The 12,250-nt window shown below is 42.8% G+C and overlaps 1 protein-coding gene across 4 annotated transcripts in view; it reads left to right on the forward strand.

Moving 5' to 3' along the window:
- LOC124033808 (CD276 antigen-like) overlaps positions 1-12,250 on the forward strand; it is an 80,598-nt gene that overhangs the window by 6,072 nt on the left and 62,276 nt on the right. The window lies entirely within an intron of this gene.

Genomic DNA, 12,250 nt, shown 5'->3' on the forward strand with positions numbered 1-12,250 from the left:
CCCTGGGCAGAATACGCTCACAACTCGCTTCCTTCGTCTGCTACCGGGTTATCTCCGTTTCAGAGTAGTCTGGGTTACCAGCCTCCTCTGTTCTCATCCCAGCTTGCCGAGTCCAGCGTTCCCTCCGCTCAAGCGTTTGTCCAACGTTGTGAGCGCACCTGGTGGAGGGTGAGGTCTGCACTTTGCCGTTACAGGGCACAGACTGTGAGAGCCGCCAATAAACGTAGGATTAAGAGTCCAAGGTATTGTTGCGGCCAGAGAGTGTGGCTTTCCACTCGCAACCTTCCTCTTACGACAGCTTCTCGTAAGTTGACTCCGCGGTTCATTGGTCCGTTCCGTGTCTCCCAGGTCGTCAATCCTGTCGCTGTGCGACTGCTTCTTCCGCGACATCTTCGTCGCGTCCATCCTGTCTTCCATGTCTCCTGTGTCAAGCCCTTTCTTCGCACCCCCGTTCGTCTTCCCTCCCCCCTCCCGTCCTTGTCGAGAGCGCACCTATTTACAAGGTACGTAGGATCATGGACATGCGTTCTCGGGGACGGGGTCACCAATACTTAGTGGATTGGGAGGGTTACGGTCCTGAGGAGAGGAGTTGGGTTCCGTCTCGGGACGTGCTGGACCGTTCACTTATTGATGATTTCCTCCGTTGCCGCCAGGATTCCTCCTCGAGTGCGCCAGGAGGCGCTCGGTGAGTGGGGGGTACTGTCATGTTTTGTCTTATATTGTCTTGTCATTTTGCTTTTCCCTCTGTTCGTTTTCCCCTGCTGGTCTTTTTAGGTTCGTTCCCCTTTTTCTCTCTCCCTTCCTCTCTCTCTTCTCTCTATCGTTCCGTTCCTGCTCCCAGCTGTTCCTATTCCCCTAATCAATCATTTAGTCTTCCCACACCTGTTCCCTATCTTTTTCCCTGATTAGAGTCCCTATTTCTCCCCTTGTTTTCCGTTTCTGCCCTGTCGGATCCTTGTCTATTGTTCACCGTGCTGTGTCTGTGTATCGCCCTGTCGTGTCGTGTTTCCCTCAGATGCTGCGTGGTGAGCAGGTGTCTGAGTCTGCTACGTTCAAGTGCCTTCCCGAGGCAACCTGCAGTTCATGATCGAGTCTCCAGTCTGTTCTCGTCATTACGAGTGGAATTGTGCTTTATGATTGTATATTTACTTTACTGGATTAAAGACTCTGTTTTCGCCAAGTCGCTTTTGGGTCCTCATTCACCTGCATAACACGCGATCCTTGCAGAGCAAGGGAACAACTACTCCAAGTCTCAGAGCGAGTGACGATTGAAACGCTATTAGCGCGTACCCCGCTAACTAACTAGCCATTTCACATCGGTTACACCAGCCTAACTTCGGGAGTTGATAAGCCTGATGTCATAAGCATTGCGAAGAGCTGCTGGCAAAACACACGAAAGTGCTGTTTGAATGAACGCCTGCTGCTGCCTACCATCGCCCAGTCAGACTGCTCTATCAAATATCAAATAATAGACTTAATTATAACATAATAACACACTGAAATACGAGCCTTTGGTCATTAATATGGTCGAATCCGGAAACTCTCATTTAGAAAACAAAACGTTTATTATTTCAGTGAAATACGGAACTGTTTGGTATTTTATCTAACGGGTGGCATCCATAAGTCTAAATATTCCTGTTACATTGCACAACCTTCAATGTTATGTCATAATTACGTAATAATCTGGCAAATTAGTTCGCAATGAGCCAGGCTGCCCAAACTGTTGCATATACCCTGACTCTGCGTGCAATGAACGCAAGAGAAGTGACACAATTTCACCTGGCTAATATTGCCTGCTAACCTGGATTTCTTTTAGCTAAATATGCAGGTTAAAAAATATATACTTATGTGTATTGATTTTAAGAAAGGCATTGGTGTTTATGGTTAGGTACAGTCATGCACGATTGTGCTTTTTTCACAAATGCGCTTTTGTTAAATCATCCCCCTGCATTGCATCGATTATATGCAATGAAGGACACGCTAGATAAACTAGTAATATCATCATCCATGTGTTGTTAACTAGTGATTATGATTGATTGATTGTTTTTTATAAGATAAGTTTAATGCTAGCTAGCAACTTACCTTGGCTCCATACTGCATTCGTGTAACAGGCAGGCTCCTCGTGGAGTGCAATGAGAGGCAGGTAGTTAGAGAGTTGGACTAGTTAACTGTAAGGTTGCAAGATTGAATCCCGGAGCTGACAAGGTAAAAATCTGTTGTTCTGCCCCTGAACAGGCAGTTAACCCACTGTTCCTAGTCCGTCATTGAAAATAAGAATGTGTTCTTAACTGACTTGCCTAGTTAAATAAAGGTGTAAAAAAAAATTAATCGGCCAAATCGGTGTCCAAAAATACAGATTTCCGATTCTTATGAAAACTTGAAATCGGCCCTAATTAATTGGCCATTCCGATTAATCGGTCGACCTCTACTTTGTACTGTAAGTCTATAGAAGGTGGTGAGAACCTTAAGCCTCCTATGTTTTGTACTGAAGTCAATGTACCCAGAGTAGGAGGAAATAGCTGTCCTACGACTACACCGTGGTGCTACCCCTGAGAGTGCTTATGAGGCTATTGTAGACCTTCATTGTGTTTTTCATCAGTAATTTGGTAACTTGAATATATTTAGTATAGTTGTATCTAAAAAATAATAACTTTTTCATGTTTCACTATTTTTATTTATCTGAAATTCACTGAGTAGGATGGACCTCCCCTTCCTCTTCTGAGGAGCACCCAGTGCTCCAAACTTAATTATAGACTGTAAAGCTTGAAACTGGCGCCAGAAGAAATGGCAGCAGTTTTACGGGCACCCAACCAATTGTGCTATTATATGTGGGTTTTTTCGCATTATTTGTAACTTACTTTGTACATAATGTTTCTGCAACCGTATCTTACGGCAAAAAAGAGCTTCTGGATTTCAGGACAGCGATCACTCACCTCGGATTAGACAAAGAGTTTTTCTACAACAGAGACGACGCACAAGATTTTCTCCAAACACACCACAGGACTGACATCCCCGTTATTTGCAAGAGGAAGCGATGCAGGTACAGAGGTACAGAGGACAGAGGGCCTGGAGAAGGCGACTGGGAAAGCTGCCGTTACCGTAAATACTACTCGCCAACGTGCAATCATTGGACAATAAATTAGACGAGGTACGATCACAAATATCCTACCAACAGGACATCAAAAACTAATATCATATGTTTCATGGAATCGTGGCTGAATGACGACATGGATATTCAGCTAGTGGGATATATGCTGCACCGGCAAGACAGAATAGCAGACGAGGGGGGCGGTCTGTGTATATTTGTTAACAACAGCTGGTGCACGAAATCTAAGGAAGTCTCTAGATTTTGCTCGCCTGAAGTAGAGTATATTGTGATAAATTGCAGGCCACACTACTTGTCTAGAGAGTTTACAGCTATACTTTTCGTGGCTGTTTATTTACCACCAAAGACAGATGCTGGCACTAAGACCGCACTAAGTCAGCTGTATAAGGAAATAAGCAAACAGAAAACCAATCACCCAGAGGCGGCGCTCGTAGTGGCCAGACGCTTTAATTAAGGGAAACTTAAATCAGTTCTACCAGATTGCTATCAACATGTTAAATGTGCAACCAGAGGGAAAAAAATTCTAGATCACCTGTACCCCCCCACACAGAGACGTGTACAAAGCTCTCTCAAATGCTATTCATTGACTACAGCTCAGCGTTCAACACCATAGTACCCTCAAAGCTCATCACTAAGCTAAGGACCCTGGGACTAAACACCTCCCTCTGCAATTGGATCCTGGACTTCCTGACGGGCCGCCCCCAGGTGCTGAGAGTAGGTAGCAACACATCTACCACACTGATCCTCAACACTGGAGCTCCACAGGGGTGCGTGCTCAGGCCCCTCCTGTACTCCCTGTTCTCCCACGACTGCATGGTCAGGCACGACTCCAACACCATCATTAAGTTTGCAGACAACACAACAGTAGTAGGCCTGATCACAGACAACAATGAGACAGCCTATAGGGAGGAGGTCAGAGACCAGGTCGTGTGGTGCCAGAATAACAACCTATCCCTCAACTTAACCAAGACTAAGGAGATGATTGTGGACGACAGGAAAAGGAGGACCGAGCATGCCCCATTCTCATCGACAGGGCTGTAGTGGAGCAGGTTGAGAGCTTCAAGTTCCTTGGTGTCCACATCACCAACAAACTAGAATGGTCCAAAAACACCAAGACAGTCGTGAAGAGGGCACGACAAATCCGTATCCCCCTCAGGAAACTAAAAAGATTTGCCATGGGTCCTGAGATCCTTAAAAGGTTCCATAGCTGCACCATCGAGAGCATCACTGGTTGCATCACTGCCTGGTATGGCAACTGCTCGTCCTCCGACCGTAAGGCACAACAAAGGGTAGTACGAGTGGCCCAGTACATCACTGGGGCCAAGCTTCCTACCATCCAGGACCTCTATACCATGTGGTGTCAGAGGAAGGCTCTAAAATTTGTCTACTCCAGCCACCCTAGTCATAGACTGTTGTCTCTGCTACCGCACGGCAAGTGGTACCAGAGCGCCAAGTCTAGGTCCAAGAGGCTTCTAAACAGCTTCTACCCCCAAGCCATAAGACGTCTGAACATTTAGTCAATTACCTAGACTATTTGCATCGCCCCCGCCTCTCTCTCTTTACACCACTGCTACTCTGTTGTCATCTATGCATAGTCACTTTAATAACTCTACCTACTAGGAATGAAACAGTTACCGGTTTCACGATAAACCACAGTAAAATTCCCAGCGATTAGTATTACCAATTGAAATTGAAATAATAGTTTTGTGTGAAAACACAGCAGAGGGCATTGACAGCGCTCTGGAGTTTTTTCAGCCTTCTAAGAGGACCAAATCGGAAGTGTGGTCATATTTTGGGTTTTACAAGAGTGCTGAGGGAAACTTAATTGAAGATGGTCACCCTGTCTGCAGAACATGCAAAAAAAATCACTGCTAAAGTGTGCAACACTTCAAATCTCTTGAGTCAGCTTCGTGACCACCACGCACTACTTTATAGTGAATGCAAGGTAAGTTCACTTTTAGCTCAATGCATGATGTGGGGACTTTGGAATGGGGGAAAATGTCATGGTTTGTCTGTTTAACTTGCTCATAGCTTGTCTATAATGTAAACTGAAGCTTTCAGTGTTACCTACTCTTGTAAAAACACGTTATTCTGCTGATGTATGCAGTGTGAGTCTGCGGACTCTTCGCCCAGTGCACACGATACCACGTTATGTAGTTTAGTCACCCTAGCAAAATATTATGTTCAATTCAAATCCGATAGACGTCGACTTAGTGTTTAAAGTGTTCCAACAGGAGAAACACTATAGACTCCTATTCAAGACTCCTCTATTTATGTCAATTGTTGGGCTTGTTGCAATTACTATCACTGCCTTCTTAAGACTCATATTTATGCCTGGGGTCATTGCATATACTCAATGCAACACAGAACATAGACTGTGTGTGTGTAAGTGAATAATTATAATTATTATTAATAATAATTAATAATAATACATTTGCTATTCCCTTGTTTACAGAGTGGGCGTGCAGCAGGCAAACCCAGCGATGCTACTGGTCGCTCCTCATCTACAGTTGTGACACACTCGATCAAGCATTTAAAAGGCAGGCTGCTTATGCACCCACATCAAAAAAATGCTCAAGACCTCACTTTCATATCACATCGCAAAGGACATGATGCCATTTCAAATTGTTGAGAGGCCTGACTTTCTGGGGCTGAGGAAGGTTGCCGTGCCTCACTACAAAGTGAGTGCTGCTAATTTTAGTTGCTGTTTGTTTATTTGATTTACTTACTGTCAGGATTTGGCCAGGGTTGTTCCGGTTTTTGGTCACTAGATGCCCCCATTGTGCCTTTTGACCTTTTGTTTTCCCTTGATCCCCATTATTATTATTTGCACCTGTGCCTCGTTTCCCCTGATTGTATTTAAACCCTTTGTTTTACTCAGTTCTTTGCTCTGTGTTTGTATGTTAGCACCCAGCCCTAGTACTCTGTGAGCTCTTGTTGATCCCGGTGGACTCTCTTGTGGAGTTCTGTTTTTTGTTCTTGTTTGTTTGTTTTTGAGTATCTTTTGAGGCTTTTTGTGCTGTGCCTTCCACCTTGTGGATTTGCCTTTTTGTCTTGGAGGATTGCCTTTGTTCTTTTGGAATTCCTTTTGAGGTTGTGGAGTTACATGTTTTCCTGAAGAACTTCACTTTTTACTTCATTAAATACACCGTCTCAAGTACTGCTGTGTCTTCTGGGTTCTGTTGACTATTCGTGGCTCAGTTGGTTTAGTGACTGTTTCTCACTCCGGAGACCTGGGTTCGTAACCGGGTCCTGACACTTATTTAAGGTTGTGTTCATTTGAAGCTGCACTAGGGAAACTTTTACCTCTCATGGCCACATGGTGCCATCTTTAATGTTTATGTTATTATTTTAATGTTTATGCACACAAAAAGTGCATAGTGCTAATAATTGTATTTGTTGTTTGTTGGATTTCAGTATAAAACTTGGTGAAAGGATTTCAGTGTGTGTGCATCAGTACTTTTTGACAATTTCCAGCACATTTGAACAACACCTGGATAATACTGATAACCGTGATAATTTTGGTCACTATAACCGTGAAATGAAATTTTCATACCGTTTCATCTCTACTACCTACATGTACATACTACCTCGACTAACCGGTGCCCCCGCACATTGACTCTGTATCGGTGCCCCCCTCTATATAGTCTCGCTATTGTTCTTTTACTGCTGCTCTTTAATTACTTGTTACGTTTATCTCTTATTCTTATCTGTATTTTTTTTTAAACTGCATTGTTGGTTAGGGGCTCACTGTAAGGTCTACTACACCTGTTGTATTCGGAGCATGTGACTGATCAAATTTGATTTGACATCTGTGCCCAGTGGCTGGTCTCCTATTTGTTGGGACCGTTGTGGTTGGAACGTGGAACACACAGCAGCATTACCCCATCACACAGATGGGAGGGGGGAAAAGGTTCAGGCCCAGGGCAACATAGGGAAAACAACCTGGGGGATTATAACACATGATAAAGGTCTTCTAGAACAGAGCTTCTTAAACTGTGTTGCGTTTCATGAACTTAGTCCGGCTTTCAACTTACTCCTGATTGTTTTAATAGTAGAAAATGCAAGGTGCAATTTCGAAATTGGGTAGTGCATCAGCAGTTTTCCTCTTATGTCAGTCATTGCAGACCTTAGAGAGCTATGTATAACTTGTTAGAAATGTCCAGATCAAATAGGGGTGTTCCCCCATTCTGCCTGAGTGAAAAGGTTTGGGAACCACTGTTCTAGAGTATGACAGGTAACCACCACCAAGAATGACACAATCTGCCTGGATGTCTAGGACTTTCAGTGACTCCCAAACAATGACATACTGTACCTACCCTATCATTCATTTCCCTGTAGCAACAATTTGTACTTTTACTTTGTCACTTTTTTCCCACTTAGAATCGGTTTTATCAAATAAAAGTTCATTCACCAAGCCGATGTAATGTCATTGTTGTTTTACGGAGGGTTACAATGCAATTATAATTTCTTTACCCATATCTCAATGTCTAAACTTCTATATAAGGCTTTGCTTTTCATTTCTCCTTGAGGGTAGAGTTATCATCAGACCAGTGGTTCAATGCTGCGTTAGAGGACTGGGCTTCAAAACCACTGGTCTGATGATGTCTATCATATGACTGTCAGAGCAGAGCAGCTGGGCTTTCTTGGCAGGTACAGCATCCTGGAGAGATACGATAATCTTTGATACTAAGCTGGCTACAGAGGAAATGACGTTGGGGAAAGACGAGAAATACTTGATACTTAAAATGGAGGGAAAATTATGAGCAATATCAGACTTTTCCAGCAAACACCTTAAGTTTAGGTAATACCATTTGTGTATGTGATACCACAACCTATATATCCACAACAAATGTAAATGGATCTGCTGAGTGAAGATAGAGTGCAGATTTATTGCACTCGTTAGTGTGCTGAAATAATTCCTGCCTTATGCATGTCTCATGCTGCAGGTGTGGTCAAATGAGTTTGATCTGTCTGACCTCTGACATTAAGCTGGCCAAAATAAGCTGGGTAGTGCAGGGAGAGAGGAAAAGGGGGATTTACCAGTCCTGGTGTAGAAGGTAGACAGGGGGAAGGGAAATAACGTTGAGTAATTCAATACAAAAAATGGGAATACCAGACAGCCTCGACAGACAGTGTCTTTCACACTGCGTACCAGTCATACTCCAGAATGTCTGAGTTCATATGGGCTGAATTATACAGGAACTGAACAGTGTGTCAGGAAATTTTACTTGTGACTATGAAAAGCTCTTAGGTATGTCATCTGTTTGTTGTAATGTTTTCTATGCATGCCATGAGTGTATGTTATGACACATACAATGCATCAGCCTTGCCATGAATAACTTGAAGCCAGTGATCAGGACAAATATTTCTAGATGGTGAGCTCCCTAGTCCTAGTGTGCTAAATTAATTATGGGCTGGCTGCTGCTGCCTGCTGGACAGCTGTCCAGACCAGAGAGAGACTGACAGACAGCCAGGGTCCAGGGAACAGTCCTATTATGGAAGTAGCTTTGTGTGGAAGTTACCTTGCTTCCCACATCCTGTCTTTCTGCTGAGCTCATCTGGAGACATCATGGAAAGTCTTTCATCATAGGTTTTCATCTAAGCCAAGGAAGGAAGCTGATGACCATAGCAGTGTTGATGTGAATCGGAACATTTGGCAATGCACAAACCTGGATAGTTGGAAACTGTTTGTAATTAATGTATTACAAATGCATTTAGCTCTCTAACTGTAAGAGGTAGGCTATGTTTACATTGGTTATGATGGAGTATTTGGTGGGGATTCGTTTTGTTCTATCTCAGTAACGTTGTTAATAGCAGTACTTTTCATCTTTGTGGACAGACACATCTGGTCACCATAGGTGAAGGCTGCATTAACCATACCTCTTAGTGTGCCATTCCCTTTTGTGCCGTCTGCTTATGTTGTAGCCTGCCTACCCACAAGCCACCTGATACCATGCCGTCATGTTGAACCCAGTTGGCATTACCCCTTATAGTCCTTAGTCTCCCCTCACAGCCTCTCTCTCTCTCTCTGGGGATTGTCAGCAGGGTATGCTAGCTGTGTCAGGATTCAGGAAGGGAGGGAGATAGAATAGCGGGCAGGAGAGGGCATGAGTATTGAGGGAGAATACAGTACAGGATATAGTATATGCCAAAGGGAAATGAGGAGTTAAATAACAGAGCGGAAACAGATCTCTGTTTACCTGGCACAATATGCAATAGAATAACTATACACATAATTCAATTTTTGTAGACAGTATCCTTTTAATCATAATCAGTATTGTCCAGTCTGTGAGGTCTGTGCTATTATAGTATTTCATTTTAATATTGCATGTACTTTCTGGGGCTTTATGGGAGTATTTCACTAGTTGGTCAGTGTCCACCCGTCCCGTCTATGTACAGTATATATTCACATGATTGTTGTGCCCCTTCTGTCATTTATAGTGTTTATTCTAATTTTCCTTACCCATTTTTATGTGGGTCATTGTTAGTGCACACACACACAAAATCCTGGGTTTCCGTTGTGAAAACGTGGCCCCGGACATTTGACCTGCAGCATTTTAATTTACTGGACTTTTGAGACATTTACCTGACCCATATGCATTGGGTGCGTAACCTGATTAGGGCGTCCACCCACGGTGCTCAGAATGACAGAAATCACATTTAGATTACGGAATTGAATCTTAACAGAACATGCAAGTGGAGGATGCAATGACGTGTGTCCTTCTTACCGCACACTTTGAAGATGTTAGAATTACTGTCCACGTGTACTTTTCCTCAGCCAACAACACGACTAACGAACCGCCAAATCCCAAGCCTATGCATAGACTGCGCTTGAGTTTCAAGTTTGGGGAAGCATATTTTCACCATAAAACTGCACCTTTATAATAAAGCATTCCATGCATCAATGCATTTGCAAACTTATGTAAAATATCTTACTATATTTGAAATGTGATGAGTAGATTGGATAGTCATAATTTAGGATAATAATATAATTTAAATCCCTGTTTGCAAAAAATACAGGTTAATCACGGCTGAGCTCGTATAGCTTAGAGGCGTGGGCTATAGGGTATATCCGATACGTTTCTTATTTCATTGCATGGGGAAAAAAAAAACATTTTATGCATTTCTTCTACACTTTAATGTATATGACTGGAGACATTAGCAGAATCTTTTTTAATACGACAAATTACAGGGTAGCCGACTCTGCTGACACCGACAAACAGATCAATAAAAGTGACGTTGTCCATATCATGGGCCTATATGAGAATCGGTGACACAAATAGAATATGACGTCCATCTAAACTGGAGGAGGAGATGATTGTCCAAAGACAAAACGTTATAACAACGGGTGTCCCCATACCGGGACGGTTGAGCTAACGTGCGCTAATGTGATTAGCATGACGTTGTAAGTAACAAACATTTATATGGGCAGAAAGCTTACATTCTTGTTAATCTAACTTCACTGTCCAATTTACAGTAGCTATTACAGTTAAAAAATACCATGCTATTGTTTGAGGAAAGTGCACAATAACAACAACTTTTATCACGGCAACTAGTTTGATACATTCACCTCTGAAGGTAAATAATGTACTTACATTCAGTAATCTTGCTCTGATTTTTCATCCATAGGGTCCCAGAGATAAAATGTAGTGTAGTTTTGTTTGATAAAATCAAGTTTTATATTCAAATGTAGGAACTGGGTTCTACAGTTTGAACCTCTGCTGTCTCTGGCTCCAGGAAGAGTAGCTGCTGCTTTAGCATCAGCTAATGGGGTTCCTAATAAAATACTAAATATACCCACTCTGCCCGGCCATCTAGATGTGTGAAAGTTAGTGAACTGTAAAAGCTAATGCTCCATCATGTATGACATTCCTGGGAGTGTGTAAACTTAAAGGTTGTATTACCATATCATCAATTGACCAATTTGGCGGAATTGAAACAAAATATTGTCCAGTATTGCAATGCTTCACTGGATTACATTTACATTACATTACATTTAAGTCATTTAGCAGACGCTCTTATCCAGAGCGACTTACAAATTGGTGCATTCACCTTATGACATCCAGTGGAACAACCACTTTACAATAGTGCATCTAAATATTTTAAGGGGGGGGGGGTGAGAAGGATTACTTTATCCTATCCTAGGTATTCCTTAAAGAGGTGGGGTTTCAGGTGTCTCCGGAAGGTGGTGATTGACTCCGCTGTCCTGGCGTCGTGAGGGAGTTTGTTCCACCATTGGGGAGCCAGAGCAGCGAACAGTTTTGACTGAACTGGATCATTCTGAAATTTTGCACGCACACGTCTGCCATCTAGTGGACAAAATCTAAATTGCTCCTAAACTGCAGTATTATATGATGGCCTTTCTCTTGCATTTCAAAGATGAAGAAATAAAAAAATATATATTTTGTTGGCTTTTCTATTTTTTTAAGGCCAAAAGCCAGCTATTACTGGCTAACGGAAACCCTGACACACACACACACACACACACAGTGTCTCTGCCGTCTCCCACTATTAGAGTGGTGGAAGACGGAGACAGTTTTGTGTGGTAGGAGTCAGTAGACTTCTAATGTTTTCCCACTGGTGGGCGTCCTGAAGCCACTAGACGAATAACTCGGTTGTTTCCTGTCAGAATGGAAGTTCCCTTCACTCAGCTTTAATGACCTTAAATAAATGCCTAGTACTGTGTACTGCTCTCTTACTCTTACTCTCTCTCTTACTCTCTCTCTCTCTCTCTCTCTCTCTCTCTCTCTCTCTCTCTCTCTCTCTCTCTCTCTCTCTCTCACTCACTCACTCACTCACTCACTCACTCACTCACTCACTCACTCACTCACTCACTCACTCACTCACTCTCTCTCTCGCTCTTCCCTATCTCTCTCCCTATCTGTCCCTCTCTATCAATTCAATTTCAATTTAAGGGCTTTATTGGCACGGGAAACATATGTTAACATTGCCAACATTACACTCACAAAAGTTCCAAAAGAATAAACACATTTCAAATGTCATATTATGTGCAAATAGTTCAAGTACAAAGGAGAAAATAAAATGGGTTGTGTTTACAATGGTGTTTGTTCTTCAATGGTTGCACTTTTCTTGTGGCAACAGGTCACAATCTAGCTCTCTCTTCCTCTCTCTCTCTCTCTC

Source organism: Oncorhynchus gorbuscha, linkage group LG04 (genome assembly GCF_021184085.1).
Source record: "Oncorhynchus gorbuscha isolate QuinsamMale2020 ecotype Even-year linkage group LG04, OgorEven_v1.0, whole genome shotgun sequence".
NCBI classification, from domain to species: Eukaryota; Metazoa; Chordata; class Actinopteri; order Salmoniformes; family Salmonidae; genus Oncorhynchus; species Oncorhynchus gorbuscha.